General features: G+C 42.7%; 1 long non-coding RNA gene across 3 annotated transcripts in view; it reads left to right on the top strand.

Annotated features, from left to right (window-relative positions):
- The window catches only part of LOC102403707, a 58,052-nt gene that overhangs the window by 5,939 nt on the left and 26,046 nt on the right, over window positions 1-26,067 (top strand). The window contains exons 2-3 of one of the 3 annotated variants that reach the window (XR_006547604.1): window positions 2,656-2,806; window positions 9,543-9,617. This is a non-coding gene — a long non-coding RNA (uncharacterized LOC102403707). Of the gene's footprint in view, window positions 1-2,626; window positions 2,807-9,542; window positions 9,618-26,067 lie in introns of all 3 variants that reach the window. The other 2 variants (XR_006547603.1, XR_006547605.1) reach the window with 2 other exon arrangements.

The following is a 26,067-nucleotide window of genomic DNA, read 5'->3' as shown; positions in this document are numbered from 1 at the left end:
TTATTCAGGATCAGAATCAGCAAGAATGCAGTGGTCAAAAGCAGGTCTTCCTTTTTGAAATTCCATTCCAGCAGTGGTTTCTTCTCTACAGCTTCTGCAGGGCCTCTTGGGGTTCATGTGAATGCAAAATGTGTCCACCTAGCTCGACTTCCCTCTATGAAGTGTTCAGATGCCCAAACATCATTTCTTTCTCTGCAACTTGGATCTTGGGTCAGAACTTTTTTTCTCCCTAGCTGAGCTGATCTGAGCTCTGTGGTTGGGTGGGTCCTGTGACTGGAGGAATCCACTGGGTGGCATGGGTGATATGTGCTTAACTCTATCAGAGTCAAGCCTGTTAACCCAGCCGACCCACTCATGGCTGCGCGGTCTGCTTGGCTGATGTCACCTTTCTAAGCAGCCCCGCTCTATGTCAGAATAGCCAAGCAGAAGACAGCAATTTGGTAAAAGTGATCAACTCGGCAAAAGTGATCAACTCCTGGAGTGGCTGATGTTGACACAGGAGTAGAGGGGCAAGCAATATGAGACTCCTTTAAGCCCTGCTGAGCCTCTAGTGTTTCTTGGGTATGACCACCTGCTTCATATTTATGCACAACTGCTTCACTGAGCGGTATAGTGAGTTTTGCAGGCACACTGAACTGAACTGTCTTATTCAGTTCTCAGCCTGGGGTACCGGCATTATCCTCCATCCTGCAGATGAAGACAGAGACTTAGAAGAAGAATCAAAACACTGTGAATAAGAGAAGCCAGGATTGATTAATTGATTGAAGTATACTTGATTTACAATGTTGTGTTAAGTTCTGCCCTAAGGAAAAGTGATTCATTTATATATATACATATATTCCTTTATATTCTTTTCTATTACAGTTTATCACAGAATACTGAATATAGCTCCCTGTGCTATTCAATAGGACCTTGGTTATCCATTCTTTACATACTACTTTGCATCTGTGAATTCTAGGCTCCCAATCCATCCCCCTCCCACCACAAAACACTTGGCAGCCACAAGTCTGTTCACTGTGTCTGTGAGTCTGTCTCTGTTTCATAGATAAGCTGTTCATTTGTGTCATATTTTAGATTAATGATATTATATGGCACTTGTCTTTCTCTTTCAGAGTTACTTCACTTAGTATAATAATTTCTAGGTCTAGCCAAGTTGCTGCAAATATCATTTCATTCTTTTTTATGGCCAAGTAGTATTCCATTGTATGTAGGTACCACATCTTCTTTACCCATTCCTCTGTCGATGGACATCCAGGTTGCTTCCATATCTTGGCTATTGTAAATAATGCCGAGGAGCTGGGATTTTAACTGACAGACATCTCTGCTTTGCATTTCCTGCTTCCTAAGGCTCTGCACAGGTGCTTTTTTGCCCCTGCCCCTTCCTGGATTTCCATAAGACACTCTACTTTTCAAAATCACTAGCTGTGTGACTTTGGCTTTCTGGGGATGCAATAGCATAAGCTTTTTTATTCTAATAAAAGCTTGAGCGAGGGAGAGGCCATCTGATTTTGGAGTATGGGCAGCACTGATGCTTAATCCTAGGTTCCTCATCTTCTCTCCTGTCCTCCCTGCAGAGTTGGAGGGGGAATTTCATCGTCTTCTCCCCTGTCCTCCCTGCAGAGCTGGAGGGGGAATTTGTGGGTTCACTAGAAAAATTGTTCCATGAATGCTCGGCATTGTTCTTGTCTGTGGTGGAGAGAATGGCCAAGGGGAAAACCTACCCAGTTGGCCCTGGAAAGGCAAGTGGCTGGGTCATCCTGATATGGATGGCTGGGCCAGTAGAAGTCAGCCTCGCTCCCTGTGGACGAGGCCCCGGGACGTGCTCAGAAGCTCAACAGGAGAAACCCCTGTGGAGCTTGTCGTGCCCTGTGAAGAACGCAGACTGAGAGTCCAGAGACCCGGATTCCTCCACACCATTGGAAATATCCCCTCCTGGGCCCCGGTTAGACCGTGTAGTCTGTCCATCTCTCCCATGTCCTGTGAGAGATGATTTCTGTCAGCAAGATAGCTCTGGTCTATCTGTCTTATCTGTGATACCATGGACAGAGGATCTTGGCAGACTACAGTCTGTGGGGTCGCAAGAATCAGACATGACTTAGCAACTAAACCACCACCATCTTTATCTGTGATATCACAGAAAAGATATTACAGGTAAGAAAAATTTGATTCCACGTGCAGGACTGATGATCTTTCTTATTGCAGATTCAGAAAAATATGGGATTAGCATCTGCTTCCCCCAGTAGTGTTCTCCTCAATAGGTTAAACATTCTTACATGCTATTCTTTCTAGACCCAGACCCTCTGCTCTCAAATACAGAATTGATCAAACCCTTTTGATAGGGTTTGGCTTAGTGGAGAGAGTAGAGAGGGACTTGCTTTGACCTGGGTGCTATTTTTCACTCACACCATCTTCTCTAAAAATGTTCCCCAGGTCCCCTGTTCCCTCTGCAACCTGATGAATCATAGTCAAATTATTCTACTTACACCAGTTATAACAAGATGATCAGTGGTGCAGAGCACATAGTTATCATGTTGTTGTTTATTAAAAGGCTGGCTAACTTGGGAATGACTATAGTTCTGCTGTAACTGTTGGTGAATTTGACAAAACCTCTCTACTTTTTTCAAAGGCTTTAAAAAACAAATCCTTTCTTTCAAGGACTGATGAGGAGCTAATAGTCCCCATTTTGGCTTTGGGAGAGATGGAAAGAAAGCCCAAGAAACTGGGAAAGGAAGCAGTAGAAAGTGAAGCCACGTTTGGACAATCCGACCCCATGAAAACCCAAGGAATATTTATTAGGCTCCACCTGGTAAGTCATACTATTACAGTCTGCCTGACATCAGTCCTAGCTCTACTATTTGATAGATACCAGAGGCCCCTGCACAGATAAAGGTAAACCTATTTTTCAAGAGGGCAGAGCTCTTCATTGTAGGGTTAGTGCCTGAATACTCAGGAGCTGCCCGGGTCAACCAGACCACAGCTCCAGGGTGAAAAGCCATCAGCCTGGGAAAATGTCTGTCATGACATAAAGGCAATCAGAACTTCCATGTAATAGTCTAGCTTTTATTTCCGAGTGGTGGGGGGAGCAGATGTTTCTCGGTCATTTCAGCCCTTGGTCTTGAGCTCTGTGTTTCTACCTTCTACTCTGGTTTCTCTCAGTTGTGCCGTTCTCACCCCTCTGCTTATGGTCTATCTTTGCAGACCCGAGCCCTGCAAAGCCAGACTCCCTCATCACTCTCTGCTTAGTTCAGCACAGGGGGAAATGAGTTAGAAGGACCTACCTGCCCACCCAAAAGGGAAGGTTCACTCTGCCTGGTCTTCATGCATAGCTCTGGAGACTCATGGCAGGGGCTGAAGGGACAGCTCTTCACGTGGGTCTCTCTCTGAATCTCCCCTGGACACAACCATGGAGTCAGGAGAGCCAGACCCTGGCCATCTGTCTCTGTATTCTTCAGAGCCCTCACCCTGCTTGCGAACTAGACATTCCTGAACCTGTTACCTCCTTCCATGACAGTAAACAAAATGAATGCATGCTCAGGTGTGTTAAGGTTCTCGGGGATACTTACATTTTAGCATTCTTTAGTATAGGGTTCAGAGAAGGCAATGGCACCCCACTCCAGTACTCTTGCCTGGAAAATCCCATGGACGGAGGAGCTTGGTAGGCTGCAGTCCATGGGGTTGCTAAGAGTCGGACACGACTGAGCGAATTCACTTTCACTTTTCACTTTCATGCATTGGAGAAGGAAATGGCAACCCACTCCAGTATTCTCCAGTAACCCACTCCAGGATTCTCCAGCCTGGAGAATCCCAGGGACAGAGGAGCTATCCCTGTTGGGCTGCTGTCTATGGGGTCGCACAGAGTCGGACACGACTGATGCGACTTAGCAGCAGCAGCAGCAGTATAGGGTTGGGCTTCCCTGGTGGCTCAGCAGTAAATAATCTGCCTACAAGGCAGGAGATGTGGGTTCAATCCCTGTGTCAAGAAGATCCCCTGAAGAAGGAAATGGCAACCCACTCCAGTATTCTTGCCTGGAAAATCTCATGGACAGAGGAGACTGGCAGGGTATAGTCCATGGGGTTGCGAGGTCAGACATGACTTAGAGGCTAAACAACAGCAACAAGTGTATGGTTGTCAGACTTTTTCCTTGAAGGGCTGGATAACAAATACTTTAGGTTTTGCAAGCTGTATTGTCCCACAAAGGCAGCCATAGAAAAAATATATATGAATGAGAGTGGATGTGTTCTCATAAAACTTTACTTATGGGGATGGAAATGTGAATTTCATGTCATTTTCATGTGTTTTAAAATATTCATCATTTGCTTTAAACTATTTAAAAATGTTAAACCATACTTAGCTCTTAGGACATAGATAGTGGGCTGGATTTGGCCTATAGTTTGCCAATCCCTGATTTAACTAAAAGCAATGGACACCTGGCTGAAATCTCCAAGCACCACCATGCTCTGTTAAGGTCCTGCCTTTCTGGAACTTCAGTCCTTCTGGAGCCAATTTAGATCAGGTCTGGGAGAAGGCAATGGCAACCCACTCCAGTATTTTTGCCTGGAAAATCCCATGGATGGAGGAGCCTGGTGGGCTGCAGTCCATGGGGTCGCTGAGGGTTGGACACGACTGAGCAACTTCACTTTCCCTTTTCACTTTCATGCATTGGAGAAGGAAATGGCAACCCACTCAGTATTCTTGCCTGGAGAATCCCAGGGACGAGGGAGCCTGGTGGGTTGCCATCTATGGGGTCGCACAGAGTCGGACACGACTGAAGCAACTTAGCAGCAGCAGCAGCAGCAGCAGGGAGGCCCCACCACTGATGGGAGCTAGAGTTACCATTGTGGCTAAAGGTTTAGTTGCCCCTTAAGTTCTCCCAATTCCTCAGAGAATTTGTAGACTTGGTGGAATTGCCTTTTTTTTTCTCTCCAGAGCTGGCTGGGTGCACGCATAGAAGTTTCCTATTGTTCCCATAATGAGTGACGACAGATTCAGCAGCTTAAAGGAATATAAGTTTATTATCTCATAATTCTGAGCATCAGAAGTCCAGATTTAGGCCATGTTGAGAGGGGTTTCTACCACTTGCAACATATAACATGACTACTCTGTGTTCTGTTTATTAGACCTTTATCACTAGGCTGTAAGTTCTACAGGAACTTACAGGAATTGGTCCCTTACATTTATCTTCCGCAGTAACAGGCACTTAATAAGTGTCTGAATTAGGAGGCATTGACAGCCTGTTGCAGGGGAGAAAGAGAGACCATCTGAGCACAAGAAGGAGATGAGAAAGCAACATGGGTGTGAAAGAGCCAGCACATGAACACGTGTGCTCACACATGAAGCTGGAGCAGCAGAAAACCCAGGAGAAAGTGGAAACAAACGTGGCTCTTACCCCACCGTCTCTTCCATTCCCACCCACGTGTGTCTGTCTGTCCAACTCTCTCATTAATGGTAGTGGACACTTGGCTATAATTTTTAGGCACCCTCAGATTTTTTGGCTCTTATGTTTCTGCTTTGAATTGGCTCAGGAAGTAGAGAAGATCCAGAAAAGAGCTAAGAATCTAAGGATGCCTCGAAATTATAGCCAAGTGTCCACTACTGTTGATGAGTCTGTCAGACAAACAGACAGACGTGGGGGACCCACAAGTGATAGGAACTGCTGTTAATGTGCTCTCTCTCTCTCCCTCCCTCTGTTTAGCTGTCTGTCTCCTCTATACCTCATATGCAGGAAGTCCCTGGCTTTCTAAGAATCATCCTCACCTAGGTCAGCAGTTACTCCTCATCTTCCCCACTCCACCCCCACGCCCTGCACAGGGGGACAGAAAGGTTTATGAAATTGTTTCTGCAGCTGAGGCTGAAGTGGTGAGTGGGGAGGTAGGCAAGGAAACATTTTTTTTGGTTTGACACTATTGAGCAGATAAAGCTTCTCCACTCATGTTTTAACATTGGCTCTGGGCTCCAGGGTCAAGTCCTAACTCTGCCCTTAACCTCTGGGAGAGCTTGGTCTCAACATTATTTGCACAATTGAGTAAAATAATATTACTGATATCATGTGGTTGCTTATGTGTGCATGCGAGCTAAGTCACTTCAGTCGTGGTTGATTATGAAGATTATGTCATATAAAACATCGTTAAGTAATGTAAAACCTTATGAAATAATATAAAGCATGTAAAGTTCTTAGATGTGGGATCCAAGAGCACTCAGTAAGTAAAACTCATTCTTACTTTTTACTGTTTTATTGTTTTTTTATTCTTTTCCAAAATCAATGAAACTGTCCGGTAGACCCACCTCCCAAAATGTTTTGCTGTGGATCACTCTAAGGATGGATTTGGTAACAGAGTGAAGAATAAATCTACTGTATCTGTTAACTGTAACAGACAGTTCTGATCTACGGAGGCAACTTTTGTACAGAGGCTGTGACTGTAAAGGGACAAGGTTCTCGTATGGATATAGGTAGCCAGCTCCATAGGTTGGGCTCACACAGAAAACTCTGACAAGTCACAGTGGATTCTGAAAGATGGAATTCAAACTTCCAAAAGAAGGATAATTAATCCATGGATTCTGTGGGAAATTATTACTCTCTTAGTTTCCAGGTGCCAAGAAAGAAGATAAAAAAATAATTTTCAAAGTGAATAGGAATTTTTGTAGTTCACTTGAAGAAAAAGACTTGATCTTCCCTTGAATATAGTAGTCATTTTAAGATGAATTGTTAGCTTTTACATCTCAATCTGATGTCACATATTCCAAATTTATTGCTTTGATTTAATATTCTATCTTAAGCATGGTTCCAATGAGAAACCACAGAAGAATTATGGCTGGGGAGGAGATTTTAAGATTTCCAAAGGGTGAACATGAGGGAGTTACATATAAAAAATGGGTTTCTGAGGGTTTTTTTTTGAAGAGTTGTAGAATTTTTAGTTTTACTCTTTTTTTCTAGAGCAAGATAGATGCAGTTTTGGAAAGCTAGATCACTGGACACAGCTCTTTGATCACTTAGTTGAAAGTGATCCTCACATCCTTGAATTCCTTCAAATACTATACCAGTCTGATACATCCTGTGACTTTCCCCTATATTCTATTTATATCTGTGTTTTATTTTTCTTTTTTGATACTTAAACTACTTAAGAGGAGGAAATATACAAATATATATACATATATGTGCATGCATGTGTGCTAAGCTGCTTTAGTCATATCCAACTATTTGTGATGCTGTGGACCATAGCCCGCCAGGCTCCACTGGTCATGGGATTCTCCAGGCAAGAATACTGGAGTGGGTAGCCATTCTCTTCTCCAGGGGATCTTCCCAACCCTGGGACAAAACCCAGGTCTTCTGCAATGCAAGAGATGCAGGAAATGCAAGTTCTATCCCCGAGTCAGGAAGATCTCCTGGAGAAGGGAATGGCCTCCCACTCCAGTATTCTTGCTTGGGAAATCCCATGGACAGAGGAGCCTGGCAGGCGAGTTGCAAAGAGTTGGGCATGACTGCTTGACTGAGCATACCCACCCCCCGCCGACACATGCACACATATATACACACACATGCACACATACACACACATAAGTGCCCATCTTTCCCAATAGCGAACCCAAGGTTTTGTATGCAACAACAGCACTTGATAAATGGGTGGTTTGTGGAAGTGAAGCATAGTGGAGAGTGATTCCAGAACTCTATACAAGATCATGGTCATCATCCATGATCTAGATCTCATGTTATCTACTTCCTTGGTGAATGGCCTTGAGTCTCAGCTTTCTGATCATCCTGAAACTGGGTGATGTCACTGGCTTTGTAGGAAAACTTAAAATTCCATACATGATAGAGCCTGGTATCTGTCATGAAATAAGCCCCAAGTTACACAAGAATTTAAAATAATGGCCATTTACAGTAATATGGATTTTTAAATACTATTTTCATTTTCTCCCCATTACCCACCAAGTGGAAAAATCATCTTTAATTTTTTTTGAGAGTTTAAAGTTTCAATGTATCCTATGTTCAAAGAAGAATTTATGTATTCTTTGCAATGGAATGTTAGACTTGGAGAGGCTGTTTAAGGTTGCCTTAAGCCCTGCTCCTGAGGCAGAAACTGAATGTGATTTCACAGAAGTGGGCATGGGACCTTACAGAGCGAGTGGAATTAGCTAAGGGAAGAACTAGGAAATGGAGATGGTGTTGATTCTAGCAGGAGCATGGAGGTGATGGCTGGGGAGGCGGGCAGAGGGGTGAGTTAAAGGAAAGAAGGAAATTACTAGGTGGATTTTAGAAATGATGAGAAGACAAGGCAGACTTGTGAGTAAGGGGACCTGCATTTCATAAGCCAGGCACGATGCCAGGTGGTTTACTGAATGTTCACAATAACTCCATTATGTCCCTGGTGCTCTTCATCCATTTTACAGATAAGGAGGCTGTTCATGAAAGTTAACTTGTCATTGCTATGTAGCTATGTGTTTCCCCATTTATTATTCTGTGAAGGCTCACAAAGGGGGAACAAGTGAGTGACTTTCTAGACAGGAAGGGAGGTTGGAGCTATTTTCCAAAGGCTTTGATGTCAGGCAAAGGAGGAGAGGCTCATTTTAGAGACAATAGAGACACATTCAAGGTTTCCGGTTTGGGACTTGGGGAAATGAGGTTTATGATTCAATAAAAGAGGCGAATTAGGAAGCTTTAACCCATCGGTTGTAAATCCCTCACCTCATATTTTAAATTCGAGCTTTTCACTTTAGTTCCTGTCAATCCTAATTTGTATATTAGGTTGTACCCTTTCTCCAAGGGGAATGGGGAAAGGCAGAGTATCTAAGACTCCGTGGATCCACCCTGGCACTCATTAAAGATATTGTTACAAAGTACAGGAAGTTCCCCCAACTTGCTGCTGGCAGAATCCCGAGCAGCGGAGGGCAGGCGAATGCTTTCTTAGCAACGCGGAACAACTGTGCTCACGACAGCATTAGAAGCACTCACTCTGAATTTTTCATATCTTCCCCATTCCAGTTTTATCCCCTCAAGTGAAACTCCAGGGTTGGGAAGTTTTTAGCTCACCACCAATTTCCTTGCTGTTGAGGAATAGAGGTGTCATTGACATTATTACATTATCACCCATAATAAGTTTAATATGAAATGGAATTATGTGACAGGACTCGACGTCTGTTGCCTTGAAAATTAACACCTCACCTTCACCCTGGTGTTTTTCCTTCATAAGTGCTTTACCTCATCATTTATCTTTCAGCAGCACTGTTGTCCATCCCCCCGTACAATTAGAGCAGCTGACTGCCTCATTAGCCACGAATCCACCTTGGCATGCTCTCCCTTCCCCTTTTATACTGTGGGTCCATCGAGTTCCAGATCTCCTGGTATTACCCCCCGAACAGCCAGGGTGACCCTGGGTCAAAGTCATTGGCAGTGGGCTTCTCTTTCTAATTCTACCATGCTCACCCTGGGTTGCCCAGAAATGCCCCAACACAAAGCCCCCAGAAGCATGGGCACTGACAAATTGTTGGGACTTTCTTGAATGCTTTCTGCTCTATTAAAACCTACGCCTCCTTTCTTTTGCTGCAGAATGTTATTCTCAGCTGGGTGATCAGAAGAGGCAAGAAACAACTTTGAAAAATTTTAATCTCCGCTCATGAGTAGGTGAGCTAACATATTAAACTTACGAGTAACACAACGCAGACCCCTTCTCGTCATCTCTTCTTCCCATAGAGAATTTAGGGCCGTGAGGAACGTCACAGACCATTGTGGTCCAAGCATCAGCAGTCCTGATTCAGTAAATCATGAGTGGGGGTAAGTACATGTATCGTGAAAAAGCTTCAGTTGGTTATCAAGGGTCACAAACATTACTCTGGTGAGAGAATGATGGAGAGGTCCTAAAACTGCACTGTTGCACACAGTAGCCACTTGTCACATGGGGCAATTTAAATGGAAATGAATTAGAATGGAATGAAATTGAAAACACAGTTCCTCAGCCCTACTATGTGCATTTCAAGTGCTCATAGCCACGCTACTGTGGTTAGTGGCTACCGTATTCAACAGAGTAGACAGAGAAAGTTTCCATCATCATGGGAAGTTCTATAAACGGTATAGCTTTACGGTACGAATTCAGTATTGTTTGCTGTTTATTCTAAGTGGAAAACCAGTGCCTTGGGAAGCAGGGTGAGATGAAAAGTCAGAAGGCAGTCTTAGAATGGGCAAAGCCCCAGTCAGTAGGCATTTCCCTGGTGCCCAGAGTATCAGTGCACTCTGGTTAGAGTGTAACTTCCCACCTGTCTGTGTTTTCATCAGGCTTTTAACAATCTGAATCAATGTCGTCTTACCGTGATGTACTATTTCTAATAGAACTTATATTCTACTATTCAGGTTTCTCATTTACAAAGGAGCTTCATGTCCATTCACGTAAATGATGCTCAGGATAATTGTAAGAAAAATGATGCCAGTCCCCTTTAAGAATGTGAGAAAATGAATACTCACTAAGGGCAGAATAGTCCCATAAATAAGCAATCAACCATAAGAAGAATGTATCAGTGCTATGCCTGTTGATTTGGAGGGATTTCCCCGAGGTGACTTTGGTTGAGAAAAGCAGGAATGGGAAGGGGTGCATAGCATTATCCTGGTTACCTGGAGGTTTGCTGCCTGAGCCCTGCTTCACTCTTACCCTGCTCTCTTCTGTACTACCAAGTGACAGAGACTCGAAGATGGTGGTTTCCAGGCTCCTGTCCGCTAGCTTCCAGTTGAGTTTAGCCAGTGGGAGTCATGGTGGAGGTTCGTGGGGTGTAGACAAGAGCAGAGCCTGGGCATTCACTGTGGGCAGCATCTTGGGGGTATCAGTGTCTCCCCTCCACGACTCCAGCCTCACTGGACAGCTTCGCTCCGGTGTCAGCTTCCCATAGCTGTTGGAACGGATGACGCTGCCTCCCTCCTTTGCACCTACAGCCCAGGGCTGGTAGCGATTCCCTGCTCTTGCCAACCTGCGGGCTGCCTCACCTTTCTGTGCACGGGTTCTTAGCTCTCCCATCACAGTGTGACCAGTATCCTGCATTCAAATCTCTCTCTCTCTGTGAACTATATTAGAGCAGTTTCTGTTTTCTTCATTGAGTCCTGACTGAGACGATCTGGTAAACAATGATAATCCGTACAAAGTGAGTGTGTGTGTGGTATACGTGCATGTGCATGACTGTGCGAGTATGCAGAATACCGTGAAAGTACTAGGTGGTTAACATGGGCTACGGAGATGGGGGTGAGTGCCTGTGAGGGTGGAGGGGATGGAGGAGGGGAAGGATAAAACTAAGCTAAAAAGGAGGGAAAAAGACTGCAGTAAGAATGCATGATCTAGTAACATGTGTGCGTTCACATAAAGTGTGCACGTTTGAATAAGCGAGATGATAAAACTGGTAGAAGTGATTTACTGACCTGTCCGTAGGCCAGTGAGTGGTAGAGCTGGAACCCCACCCAGGTCTTGTCACTCAAATCTGGGTTCAGCATAGTGGTTGAGAACCCAGGCTGTGGAACCAGACGGTCAGTGTCCTTGACTGTGGCTCCGTCACTTATCACCTGTGCGCCTTTAGCATGGGGTCCTCACTGGCAAAACAGGGATCACGACAGTGATCACTTCTTAGAGTTTTTGAAATGATTACATGAGTTAATATTTCCAAAGCAGTTAGATCTGTGCTTGGCACATAGCAGGTGCAACATCAGTGTCAAAAAGGTGTTTTTCCTCTATGTCCCTTAGTTGTATTAAATGTATCAAGAGAGTGAGAGTATTGCTTCCATTGCTTTGAGTTTTGCCTTTGCATTTTGAGAAGCAAGCAGTTGTAAAATCTAATCAAAGGACTCAACCCAACATAACAAAGTAATGTATCTTTTCCAGGGGACTTAAAAAAACAAAACAAAACAGAAAGACATTAGAGTAGAAATTTCACTTTGGGGAATCTGTCTCAGTGAAATAAAGCTAAGTCTGGAAACGGCTTTATCTACAAATGTGTTTCTGGCTGTATTTTCATAATAACAAAAGACTTGGAGCCACTGAAATGTCTTATCATGAGGGATTAGTTAAGATAAGTGTTATGTATCTATTTGATGGAATGCCATAAACTTATATAATTGCTTAAGAAAGTAGGTAATACTAAGTTAAGTACTTTATACAATAATGTTATAAGTGCTAAATTACAAACATTGATTCAGTTCAGTTCAGTTCAATTCAGTCGCTCAGTCATGTCCGACTCTTCATGACCCCATAAACTGCAGCACGCCAGGCCTCCCTGTCCATCACCAACTCCTGGAGTCCACCCAAACCCATGTCCATTGAGTCGGTGATGCCATCCAACCATCTCATCCTCTGTCGTCCCCTTCTTCTCCTGCCCTCAGTCTTTCCCCAAATCAGGGTCTTTTCCAATGAGTCAGCTCTTTGCATCAGGTGGCCAAAGTACTGGAGTTTCAGCTTCAACATCAGTCCTTCCAATGAACACCCAGGACTGACCTCCTTTAGGATGGACTGGTTGGATCTCCTTGCAGTCTAAGGGACTCTCAAGAGTCTTCTCCAACACCACAGTTCAAAAGCGTCAATTCTTCGGCGCTCAGCTTTCTTTATAGTCCAACTCTCACATCCATACATGACCACTGGAAAAACCATAGCCTTGACTAGATGGTATATTAAAATAAATGTTTGCATGGAAAAGGCTAGAATGACATATGCTTTGGGAATGAAGGGAAAAGACCATATACAATTTTTCGACAAGCCATCGAGACTGATTTGAGGTACAGTCTTTTTGATTACTGGCTGTTTGATATCCATCTCCAGGCTTCTCCTGATGTATTGGAAGTCTTCACTTTGGGGTAAAAACAGGAGTTGGAGGCAGCGCGCAGGGCTGTGTGTCTTTGTCCTGAGCTAGTGCTTTACTGGGCTGTGTGTGTGCAGGGGGGTGTCTATCTGTCTGAGGGCAGGCTGTTTCTGGATTTGTGGGGTGACCAGGGGATGATTGGAGGAAGTGAGAAGACTCTTCCCTGACTTGCATCTGTTTTTCCTTCTCCCCACAATGAAGACTTGTCTCTGAGTCAAACTTAGAGGCCCGGTCAAATCAAGTCAGAAATCGCTGCTGGCATCAGCAATCCAGATAACTCTGATTCAGCCTCGGTCAGAGCAGCCTGCGGAGGTTTGGCGGTGTCCTCTCTGCAAACACTTAGCATAGTTTGCTTTGCGCTTATGTAATACCTTTACTGCAGTTTTTGAGGACAACACAGAGGCAGTGTATTCTTTTTATATTTTTAAAAATTTATTTATTTTTAATTGGAGGATAATTGCTTTACAATATTGTGTTGGTTTCTCCTGTACATCCACATGAACCAACCATAGGTATACATATGTCCCCTTCTTTTTATTTTTTTAAGAAACTTTTTTGAGATACAATTCACACTTGTTTAACACGGACATCTCACTGGTATTTATTATATTATAGAGTTGCACAACCATCACCACTAGTTAATTTCAGAACACTTCTATTACCCCAAAGAAAGCTTATTAGCAGTCATTCCCCATTACCGATTTCTCTAGCCCCTGACAACCACTCAGCTGCTTTCTGTCACTAGGGACTTTCCTATTCTGAAATTTCAAACAAGTGAAAACAATTTGTGGGTTTTTGTATGCTGTCGCATTCATTCCTGTTCTCACGAAGCTTAAGGTTGTTCAACGGGTAATCACACAAATAAATAAATAGCGGTAAACTATGGAACTTACATGAAGGAAAAATTGAGATCAAATCTAACTTGCGGAAAGGAGGGAAGTCTCCTTCTGGTGAGAACGCATTAACGCTGGTCCTGAATGATGCATAGAGGCTAGATATGGGAAGGATAGAAGGATAGAGGATTGTCATGTTAAGACACATGGGCTTCCCAGGTGGTGCTAGTGGTAAAGAACCTACCTGCCAATGCAAGAGACATAAGAGATGCAGGTTCGATCCCTGGGTTGGGAAGATCCCCTAGAGGAGGGGATGGCAACCCATCTCCAGTATTCCAGGCCTGGAGAATCCCACAGACAGAGGAGCCTGGAGGGCTACAGTCCATGGGGTTGCAAAGAGTGACTTAGCATGCATGCATGTTAAGACGTGCCAGTGGCAGGAATGGACATGTTCATGGTAATTTTCAAGAAAGGGAAAAAGGCCACTGTGGCTGGGGCGTCGTGAACAGAGGTGTGGATGACATGTGTTTTGGCTGGTGAGTGAGGCAGGGGCCAGGTCATGTAACATCTCATGGGGCTTGTTAAGCGTTTTAAATTTTTATCTCAAGAGCAATAGAAAGTGATTAGATTGTTTTAAGCAGGGGCGGCGGGGGGTCATGGGGGAATGGGAGAATGTTCAGCTGCAATTTGTTAGTAAAAGAACCTTTCTGGAGCCTGCAGAGAAGGAAGACCAGATAGAGTTTCCAGGGATCCAGGCCTACAGGAGAGCGGATGGCCTCATGCAGGACTAGTGCAGCGGCGGGGCAGGTGGGTGGGCGGGAGGTCTATACTGGGAGCAGAGGCTGCAGGATTGAGTCACTGGTTGGATTTAAACACGGAGGGAAAGAAAAGGGCCAAGATGACACCCACATTTCTGGCAGGAGCCAGTGCCTGGATGAAAGGGCCATTCACTGAAATGGAAAAAGCTGGAGGAGGAACTGATTGAAGGGTCAGGGCTGGGAGGATCAAGACTTCAGCTTTGGATGCAATAACGTTTGAGATGCTCGGGTGACAGAGCAGTTGATAGCAGACAGCAGGTAGGCAGCGGATGGTCCCGTCTGAAGCTCAGCAGAGAGGCTTTGGCTGGAGATGCGTCTTTGAGAGTCTCTGGCACAAAAAGGGTGGTGGGATGTTTGAGATCACCAAGGGAGAAAATGATGAGTGAGGAGGGCCCAGGTCCCAGCCCTGATTAATTGCACTCATGTTCAGATGGAAGACAGGAGTCAGCAATGCAGACCCAGGAAGGCAGAAGGAAAGCAGGGAAAGTACGGTGTGAAGTCACAGAAGCCACAGGAAGACAGTCTCTCCAAAAGCAGGATGTGGCTGCTGAGAAAGCTAGTAAGATTGTACTTGTAATGTGAACTTCAGTGAACCCAACAGTAGCGGAAATCAGAGCGCACAGGAGGCCGCTGCCAGGTTGGAGTAAATTGCAGAATAAAGTCAACGTGAGGACTGGAGACAGGACATGCAGACAGTGCTTTGGAGGGCCTGGGCTGTCAGGGAAAGGACAGAAGTAGGGGCACCTATGGCTCAAGGGAAGCTTTCTGGTTTTAATGTCGGTTCTTTCTTTATAAGATTGGAGAGAACAGAGCCTTTTGGGAGGCTGGTGGAAAGCAGGTTGAAGATACTTGCAGGAGTGAGAGGCAGTTCTGATGTGGTTAGGGCCCAGCAAGGTGAGAAGGAGAGGGATCCAGAATTCATGGTGCTGAGCCAGGCTTTTCCAGGCTGGAGCGATTGTAATAGGACACAGCTGGGAGACCATGGGTGGAGATGCAGACAGGCGAGGGGGCTCAGTGGGGAGCGCGGGGCAGGCATTGCCTCCTGATGGGCTTCTGGTGGGTTTCCTTAGGAAGGGAGAGGTGAGAGTCTTTGGAAGTGAAGAGCTGGGTGAATCTGTCAGGATGACAAGAGGTGTGAAGAAGGGATAAAATAATTATTTCAGGGGATGGGAGAGCAAACTCACTGTAGAGACAAAGCAAAAACAAAAAAACAAACAAACAAAAAACCACACCAAAACCAAACAAACAACAAAACTCAAGTCCTTTGCTTGTCAGTCACTCATGCAAAGCCTTCGTTTTAGACGCCGAGATGAATAGGACATGGTTCCTGTCTGCAAGTTGCTCACTGGGGAAACAAACACCAACACTGCACATAATTTAAATGTGATTAATGCCCAAACAGAAGACTGCAGAGAGGACTGTGGGAGAAGACAGAGGCATATATACAGAAAACAGGAAGGCCAGGTACAGGGAGGCATTAGTGACGGTTACAGGAGGTTTCCTGGAGAAGCGGCTGTGAGCTGAGAACAGAAGGAGTTGGTCACGCAAAAGCCTGGGAAGGGGAGTGACCGGGACAGCCTGAGAAACCCAAGAGGGTAAAGTTTAAAAATAAAATAAAATTAAAAGAAAAAAAAAGTTAAAAAAAAAATTATAAAAAGCAGAGACAAAAAAAAAAAAAAAGAAACCCAAGAGGGCTCAGCAACGGTGGGGCCTAATGTGCAGGGCGGCTGGGCAGTGGCAGGTGCGGGGGTTGGGGCTTGGACTTGGACAGAGAGCAGGGGGGCTGGGCAGTGGTGGGCGTGGGGGCTGGGGCTTGGACAGAGAGCCAGTCGTGGAGCAGAGCGCGTGTTAGGAGCCTGGCTGCATGCCGTGCGTGCAGGTGAGCCTCCTGGGCTCTGTGCAGGGTGGCAGCTGGGTTTGCCTTCTCCGTGGATCACACCGGCTATAGTGACAAGAGATCTGAGGATGGAGGGAGTGAGAGCAGAAGGGGAGATCAGCTGGCGAGATGTGACCACAGTCCCCTAAGAGGAGACCTCTACCCACCTCCACCGTTCCATTTCTCCCTTGAGATTAAAGGAATCAGGCGGGAACTTCCTGTTGGTCAGACCTGACTCATTTCCTAGTGCCGGGGTTGGGGAGAAGGCATGCCTGCCCCTCTGAGCTTCCCAGGCTTATCCGCCTGCAATGCAGGAGACGCAGTTTCAATTCCTGGGTCGGGAAGATCCTCTGGAGAAGGAAATGGCAACCCACACCAGTATTTTGGCCTGGAGAATCCCATGGACAGAGGAGCCTGGCGGGCTACAGTCTATGGGGTGGCAAGAGTTGGACAGGACTTAGCGACTAAACCACCACCACCCCCTGAGCTTTCCAGCAGAAGATAGAGCCTTACTCCCCAATTACCCCTCTAATGTAGAGAAGTCCAACCAAATAGGAAATTTTTATTGCTATTGCTGAGCAGACAGAATAATGGCAGATAACCCTCCACTATTCATTCTAGAACCTTCCTTCTTACACCCAAATGCTTTGGAGATTTCTTGATATAAGTAGGTATAGATTTACCTACTTGCTTTTCTTTTCTTTTTTTTTTTAAAGCTGCTGCCTGATTAAATTCTTAACCATTGTATCTCAAAATATGATTTGTCTGGATCTTCTGGACCTACCCAGGCACGCCTAACTATAACTTTGACTCATTTATTTCCTAGATTTAGGCCAAGGCCAGGCAAATTTTAGTCTAAAAGGTCTAGCTACATAGTGAACTGTTCATCAGGCTACATTTTTCTGAGTTTGTCTTCCAGATGTACATAGAAAAATTTGAGCCTGGGTAGTTCCAATCCTGGGGGGTCATAGGATCAGATCATAAGTGAATTTCATTTTAGACAATATAATTATTTTCATATTCTAAATAATTTTTTTAAATGTTAAACATCAACAGATAAGGGGGAAAGGAACCACCATTTCTTTTGCGCTTGTTACATGCCAGCAACTGCTTAAGGAGTGTTCCCATTTGTTATCTGGTTTCATTGAGAGGATCTGTTTTCAGAGTAGGAGAGTCTTCTCTGGCTTGACCCCTGTTGCCTCATTGGGTGGGCGGCATTGCTTACAACGAATGTGTAACTTTGGTCTCTTTCCTCCAGGCTTTAGGAGTAATGATGAATTGTATAATCAGGCAGGTGTGTCTGGGAGGACCAGGTAGTAGTTTGGAGATGTTCAGTCATCACGGTTAAAGAATAGAAGTTGGGAATCCAGGTGCTTAAGGTAAAATACGCTGAGCAGTACATAGTTACCAGAAGCGACAGGAAGCTAGGAAGGAGTACAGATGGGAAATGCAGGTGACAGTTCAGACCAACGAGCTGGGCCCAGGGCACACATGGCTTGCGGGGGGGCTAAATCAACTAGGGCCCCGTCTTCAGAGAAGGAACGGTCCTGAGCCGGTGCCTGGCTTGAAGTTACCAACACAGCAAGGTTCAGACACGTTGGAGCAAGTTTCCATGTGAATCACTTTCTTCCCACCCACGGGCTAAGCAAGGGCAGGCTTGTCATTTCTGTCTGATTTGTGGTTTTCTGGGGTTTCTGGCATAATTGGGTTGCTTAGTCCTCTGGTCTCCCTTTGTTTAGCATGTCCACCTCAAATACTCCGTAGCTGACTTGTCAGAGCCACACCTTCCACACCTGCCAAAGCTTCCCCAGCTCCAGTTCACCATGTGGTTCCCTTAGAGTAGTTACCAAGGGGGAGTGCAAGGAGTTGATACCAGCTTCCTGAGAGAAACTCACCTGCTTTCCTGGGAGCTGGGCTTTTAATTCAGCCTTGTCCTCAAAACCGAGGCTGACTCCGGCAAAATTTTGACAGATGCATTCTCCAGTGGGCCCCCCACATTCTTCAAGCAACCCTGTTACCTCAAACCCATCCTGGTCCTCACCTGCAACCCTCAAAGGCAGAAAACAGCAGCTGAACAAATTTCTCTGAAGCACTGATCGCCTGTCTATGGGAAATATGTTTGCTTGCCTGTTTGTTTTCCCAGAGAGCTCTTGAGTCAGAAATAGCACGTCTTATTTCTTAAGACCTGGGGTTCTTGGAGTCAGACACATTTGCATTGAATTTGATTGATCTTAGACAAGTTCTTTAAGCGTAAATTTGCACATCTGTGTAGTGAGAAAGGCACTGCACAGGAAAAGCTCATGTTTAATGCCTGCCCTTTATTCCAGGACTAGCTTCTACTTTGAATCTCTACTCTCTTATCCACTCTGTTGAGCCATGTTGCAAACTCTAGAAGGATTCTGACTTTTCATCTTTCCTCCTAAGCTCTAGAGTACCCTGCTGTCTTAAGCAGGAGTGGATTTGTTGGCTTTCCTCTGGTCCCTACTTTGACTTTTCAAAGCTAAAGTTACCCACTTCCCCCCTGCCGCCCCCGCAAAGTAAGCAGCTAAAACCCAAATAAGAGAGAAAGGAAAAATTTCCTAGGCCTTGGAAGACTGCTAGCTGACAATGCAGTGGAACCATTTGCTATGTCCCAGGGTGGCACCACTTTTCCCACGAGACCTATTACTACTAGATAGCAATACTGTCTAGCATAGATCAGGGTATAGGCAAATACAGAGACAGGCCACTCCTAAGTTCACTTTTTGATTCTACACCTAGGTCTGCCTAAGTCTAGAGAGAAGTGAGAGAAAGAGCACCATTTATAGACTGCTGGAGAAGGCAATGGCACCCCACTCCAGTACCCTTGCCTGGAAAATCCCATGGACAGTGGAGCCTGGTAGGCTGCAGTCCATGGGGTCGCTAAGAGTCGGACATGACTGAGAAACTTCACTTTCACCTTTCACTTTCATGCATTGGAGAAGGAAATGGCAACCCACTCCAGTGTTCTTGCCTGGAGAATCCCAGGGACGGGGGAGCCTGGTGGTCTGCCGTCTACGGGGTCACACAGAGTCGGATACGACTGAAGCGACTTAGCAGCAGCAGCAGCAGCTGAAGAATATCTCACCTGCTTTAGGACAGTACCTCATTCTTGCAAGAATTGTCTCCAAGATGCTGTTCTAACTGTGTCCTCAATGGGCTCATCCACAATGCTGTAACATTGGTTGCTTCTGGGGATGAGATATAGGATAAGACCAGTAAATCCTTACATCTACTATACATTAGTTCCTTGGTCAGAAACAGTGTTGTATATAAGATATGCTGATGGTGAATAGACATTCAGTAAGTTCAAGGATGATGGTGTTGACGGAAGGACGGTGAACAGCTAAGCATGTATTGGTCCAGAATAAGTGTCTGTTCTGGTGGCAATTTCCCTTCTTGATGGTAGAGGGTCAATGTGCTAAACTGCCACTAGGTGGCAGTCTTGACTACTGGGGACCTGGTACCATGTTGGGGTCGCAGGGTTGGGTGCTGCAGCTGGCAAACTGGGCACTGAGGGCTTGAACCCCTAAAGATAATTTATACTTGTGTTCCTTTAACTGCTTAAGAAAAAAACCCTTTTGGTGAAGATCAAAACCTCATTATCACCGCGTACTGACTTTTTGATATATTCACCCTAGTACGGCATACTTTCAGTTAAGAATAATTACATTTTTTTATTATTCTCTATCTTCACTAGCCAGAATATGTTTGTGACACCTGGAGTTTCCAAAAAAAGTTCACTTTTAAATAGAAAATAGTATATTAGTTAAAATATTTATTTATCAATGGAAGCCTTTTCCCAATTCTGTCTTTTCCTTCCCCTGCCTAATGCCCCCTTCTGATTTTTTAATGCCAAGAAAGGAGAACATCTGTCCTACTGAATTTAGTTTTGTTGGTTTCAGCTACTGTTCAAGATCTTATCTATGTTTTTTTTTTCAAACTGGTGACCATGTGTCTTTGGTATCCAAAAGATTTTCAATCCTTTGCGTTGTAATCGGTAATCTAGGAGCTTTGTAAAGATTTTTCAGTGAGCTGTAGGAACAATGCAACATACTGTCCTGATAAATCCAGTATATATAATTGCCATGAGTATGATCTTAATTGTGTGACTTCAGATAAGTCATTTTTGGCCTCTGGGCCTCTGTTGTCTAAACTGTGGTTTATGGACGTGGGTCTATGCCACTGGTTTCCAATTCTGATAGATGGAATAACTCCTTTGAAGTGTTGTTAGTATTTTGAAATTCTCCTTGATATGGCTGAGCTTCAGTGTTATCTTTGTTGTCCCGAAATAAAATTCATATGGAAAATAAGCCACCAATACATATCATCTTGAAACATTTATATAATATCCTAACTGTGATAAAGGTGATGACTAAAAAGAAGTAGTTAACCACAAATAATGATGTGTTTTTAATATGAAAATAACTGGTCATTGGCTATAATAAAAGAAAAGTAGAGAAATCAGATGTTTGCATCTATTTGGAGGATTACTGTGAACATAACAGTTACAAATGCAGATGGATTAGGTATGTAGAAATGCGACTCAAATGTTGTGAAAAGTGTTGCTATGGATAATGTTATTTTGCAAAATGTTGAACATTCATGATAAAGTGTCCAAGTATACAATCTTCCTTTTATGTCCATGGTCTTTGCGTTCCTGACAATCAAGCAAAAGTACTTTGTTTTTGTGTATATTAAAGTCTGTGTGTGTGTCAGTTGCTCAGTCGTGTCTGACTCTTTGCGATCCCATAGCCTGTAGCCAGCCAGGTTCCTCTGGCCATGGAATTCTCCAGGCAAGGATACTAGACTGGGTTGTCATTCCCTTTTCCAGGGGATTTTCTTGACCCAGGGATTGAACCTGGGTCTCCCCCATTGCAAGCACATTCTTTACTGTCAGAGCCACCAGGGAAGCCCATATTAGAGTCTGGCTTTAGATTAAAAAATTTCTTGAGAAATTTGTATGCAGGTCAGGAAGCAACAGTTAGAACTGGACATAGCACAACAGACTGGTTCCAAATAGGAAAAGGAGTTCGTCAAGGCTGTGTATTGTCACCCTGTTTATTTAACTTACATGCAGAGTACATCATGAGAAATGCTGGGCTGGAAGAAACACAAGCTGGAATCAAGATTGCCGGGAGAAATATCAATAACCTCAGATATGCAGATGACACCACCCTTATGGCAGAAAGTGAAGAGGAACTCAAAAGCCTCTTGATGAAAGTGAAAGAGGAGAGTGAAAAAGTTGGCTTAAAGCTCAACATTCAGAAAACGAAGATCATGGTATCCGGTCTCATCACTTCATGGGAAATAGATGGGGAAACAGTGGAAACAGTGTCAGACTTTATTTTTCTGGGCTCCAAAATCACTACAGATGGTGACTGCATCCATGAAATTAAAAGACGATTACTCCTTGGAAGGAAAGTTATGACCAACCTAGATAGCATATTCAAAAGCAGAGACATTACTTTGCCCACAAAGGTTCGTCTAGTCAAGGCTATGGTTTTTCCTGTGGTCATGTATGGATGTGAGAGTTGGACTGTGAAGAAGGCTGAGCGCTGAAGAATTGATGCTTTTGAACTGTGGTGTTGGAAAAGACTCTTGAGAGTCCCTTGGACTGCAAGGAGATCCAACCAGTCCATTCTGAAGGAGATCAGCCCTGGGATTTCTTTGGAAGGAATGATGCTGAAGCTGAAACTCCAGTACTTTGGCCACCTCATGCAAAGAGTTGACTCATTGGAAAAGACTCTGATGCTGGGAGGGATTGGGGGCAAGAGGAGAAGGGGACGACAGAGGATGAGATGGCTGGATGGCATCACTGAATTGATGGACGTGAGTCTGAGTGAACTCCGGGAGTTGGTGATGGACAGGGAGGCCTGGCGTGCTGCGATTCATGGGGTCACAAAGAGTCAGACATGACTGAGCGACTGATCTTAGATAAACAAACTTTAACTACATGAAATGAGTCTTCATTCTTTAGCCAATCTGACAACTTGCCATTTCATTAGAGTTTTTAGGCTATTTACGTTGAATGTTACTATTGGAATGGCTGGGCTTAAACCTACCATTTTGCTCTTTATTATCTGTTTTTCTCGTTTGTTATTTGTTCCCTCTGTCCTCTTTGTTTTTATTTGAGCTAATTGACCATAATTTATGGTGCCATTTTGTCTCTTGTATCATCTTGTTAGCTATACCGCCTTTTTGAATTTTTTTTTTTTTAATGGCAGCTTTTAGGTTTATGGCACACATAAACCCTGTGAATGGCAGTCTGCCTTCAGGGAATATCATACAACTGCACACATGACACAACAACCCTATTACAGTGTATTTTCATTTCTCCCTGGACCGTACATTGTGGTGTGCATGTATGTGTGTGTATACATATACATGTATATGTATATATATAAAATAAAAGTATTTATTTATTTAGCTTAGATTCTTAGGTAGTGAGTTTGTTTTCTTCATCAAATTTTGAAAAATTTCGGCCATAATTTCTTCAAATATTCCTCCCTCCTTTAAGGACTTCAATTATACATATGTTAAGCTGCTTACTGATGCTCTGATTATTTTCTTTTCAGTTTTTTTCTCTGTATGTTTTGTCTTGGACAGTTTCTATTCCTGTATCTTCAAGTTCACTAATCTTTTTTTCTTTAGTGTCTACAATACTATTAATATTAATTTCATCTAGGGTATTTTTTCATCACAGGCATTGAATTTTTCATCTCTAAAATTTCAAGTTAGGTTTTCTTTATTAATATCTTCTATGTCTCCACATGGCATGCTTAATCTTTCCTCTATATTCTTGAGCATGTAGGATATAGTTTCATGTTTTAATATTTTTGTTTACTAATTCTATAGTTATGTGTAATTTTTGAACCAGTTTCTATTAATAGATAATACTGCATGTTTGATGGCCCATATTTACCCATTTCTTTGCATGCTTGGTAACTTTTGTTTGATGCCATATATTTGGAATTTTACCTTTATAAGGTACTGGAAGCTTTTGTATTATTATAAGAATATTTAAACTTTGTTCTAGGATGCAACTGAGTTACTTGGAAATAGTTTGTTCCTTTTGAGACTTTGCTTTTAACTTTTGTTAGGGCTAGAAAAACTTTTGTCTAGGGCTAATTTTAGCCCACTACTGAAACAATACAAGTTCTGGGTACTGTGTACTCTGCTGAAATGCCCAGTGAATTACAAAGACTCTCACTCTGGCTGGTGGGAATAAGTGCTATTTCTGGACTTGTGTGAGCTTTGAGAATTGTTCCCTCTGCCTCTTTCCCCAGCAGTAGGTAACTTCCTCATATACATGCACTGAACTATTAATATACGCTCAACTGAAGACTTCACAGAGACCCTCTGCTGACCTTTGGAGTTCTCTGTCCATTTACTTTTATCTTATCAGGGCTTTCTTCTGTGAAGTCTAGTGTCTCAAACTCCAGCTCCTTCTCTTCAATTCAAGGAGATCACGGGACTCCAACAGAGTTCTTCCTTTTTACATAGCAGTCTAGTAATTCCCTCCAATAATCTGGGGGCAATCATGGGGTTTATGTTATTTGTTTCCTGTCTCTCATGGATCACTGTCCTTTGTTGCCTGGTGCCCAATGTGTGAAAACTATTATCTCATATAGTTTATTCTTTTTGAAACATTGTTTCAGGTGGGTAAGTTAAATCCAGACCCTCTCCCTTCATCTTGGTTGGAAGCAGAAGTTTCCTGTACCTTCTTTCTTTTTGGAAGTTTGGGGCAACTTTGTTGTCTTTTTCCACTGTCCATGTAAATTATATGTTTATAATGTATCTATGCCTTGAAAATATGGTAAACATTTGTAAAATCATCCAGGCATGGGTCTTTTACATTTTGCATGTTTTATTTTGTTCTTTTCTGCTTTTTGTATTGTGGGAAAGGAGAAGTGATTTTATTTATCACTCTATTTTTAAATTATTGCTCTTTTCAAATAGTCTATTTCTTTTTGTGCCGATTGTGCATTTCACATTTGTCTAAAATTCAGTCTTTGCATCTAGGTTTTCAAAAAGATGGGAATGTAGTTTTCCACATATGATTTTATGGCCTTTTCTACTTCTGTGTCAGCAATGTATCCCCATTTTCCCTGTAATTTGTTCATTTTTATCTTTTATTAGTCCTCCCAGAAAATTATCTATGTTATTGGACTTTCACAGGAAAATTTTTTTTAAATCAGTATTATTATTTTTTGGTCTCCTTTCAACTTTTCCCCCTGTTTTTCTTGTCTTAGATCGATTTCATTACTCTTTATCAAATATTGCCTTCATTGTTATTTATTTATAGTATTTCACAATTCCGTTACAATGTCTATTTTATCTAATGGCTGATCTAAAAATAATTATTTTAATTTCCATACAAATGAATAATAAAACAATGTTTTTATTAGTTGTCTGTAATTTTTTCATCATTTTATTGTGACTATAATTTTTAAGACTCTGAGACAGAGTCTGTCTTATAATGATCATTTGGAATTAATTTATATTTCTTCTATCACTTAATACATACTTAAAAATATATTTCATAGCTACTCTAGAAGGACCATAAGCTGTATTTTTGTGAGGTGACTGTTCAAATATCTATTCATGTTTGATTTTTGCCTGCCTGATCTATAATTTTTGGACATAAATGTGTTAAAATCTTCAACTATAATGTACTATAGACTTGACTACTTTCTTCTTTCTATCCATTGTTGCATTGATGTGTTATACAATTATAATAGAAAAGAAGAAAAATATATTATTGATACATATCCATTTATGATTTCATACCTTCTTATAATATTTTTCCTTTTACCATTTGAAAACCTTGAGTTATTTTAGAATTTTTACTTCAGTATTGTCACTCATGTGCTTTAGGTTTTTGCTTGTTTCATATTTGTCTTGTGTATCTTTTAAAAAATCTTTTCATTTTCAGCTTCTCTGCTGTCTCTCCCTTCACCTTCTATAGGCAACAATGATGTATCTTTTTGAAAGGTAAAAATAATCTGATAATCTCCTTATTTTAGTCATTGAGTTTAATTATTCTGCTTATTATAGTTACTTAATACTTATTACTGTATTAAGACTTATTTATGATGTTTATGAGCATGAGAGTGCATTTTTTATGTTCTATGCTTATTATTTTTCTTTTCCCATGCTGACCTTTCTATTTTGCTATCACTGATTTGAAAGGACAAGAATTTTTGTTTGTTTTGTTTTCGTTTTTCTACTGGTGAGAAGCATACATTCTATTTTTATATTTTCTGCTAGTTTTTCATACTCACTAAGAGCCATTCTGATACTCATATTTCCCCTATCAATGTCTTAGGCTTATCACTTACAATGTCTTCACCTCAGACAGAATAAGAACTTTACCATACTTTCAGCTTTTTTGGTACCTTCTCTTGCTCCAGATCTCTTGTAGGATTATTTAAGATTTTATTTCTAGGTAATTAGTCAGTATATATTTTTGTAGTTATTTATTTAGAGATTTTAAAAAATATATTTATTTATACACCCCATTGTTTCCCTTTGGGTTAATTTTTATTTTTACTAGAATGCTTTTAAGTCCTGTATTGACTACAAATATCTTTATTTTATCCCATGAAAATAAAAGTTGTTCTTTATTTTCTACTAAAAGTAATCTGTTGAGAAGATAGATGTTTATTTGATTCCTATTTTGCTTTTTCCTCTTCTGTAAAC

The sequence above is a fragment of the Bubalus bubalis genome, chromosome 22, assembly GCF_019923935.1.
Source record: "Bubalus bubalis isolate 160015118507 breed Murrah chromosome 22, NDDB_SH_1, whole genome shotgun sequence".
Lineage (NCBI taxonomy): Eukaryota > Metazoa > Chordata > Mammalia > Artiodactyla > Bovidae > Bubalus > Bubalus bubalis.
Note: the sequence above shows the minus strand (reverse complement) of the source record. Positions and strands in the feature narration are given on the sequence as shown.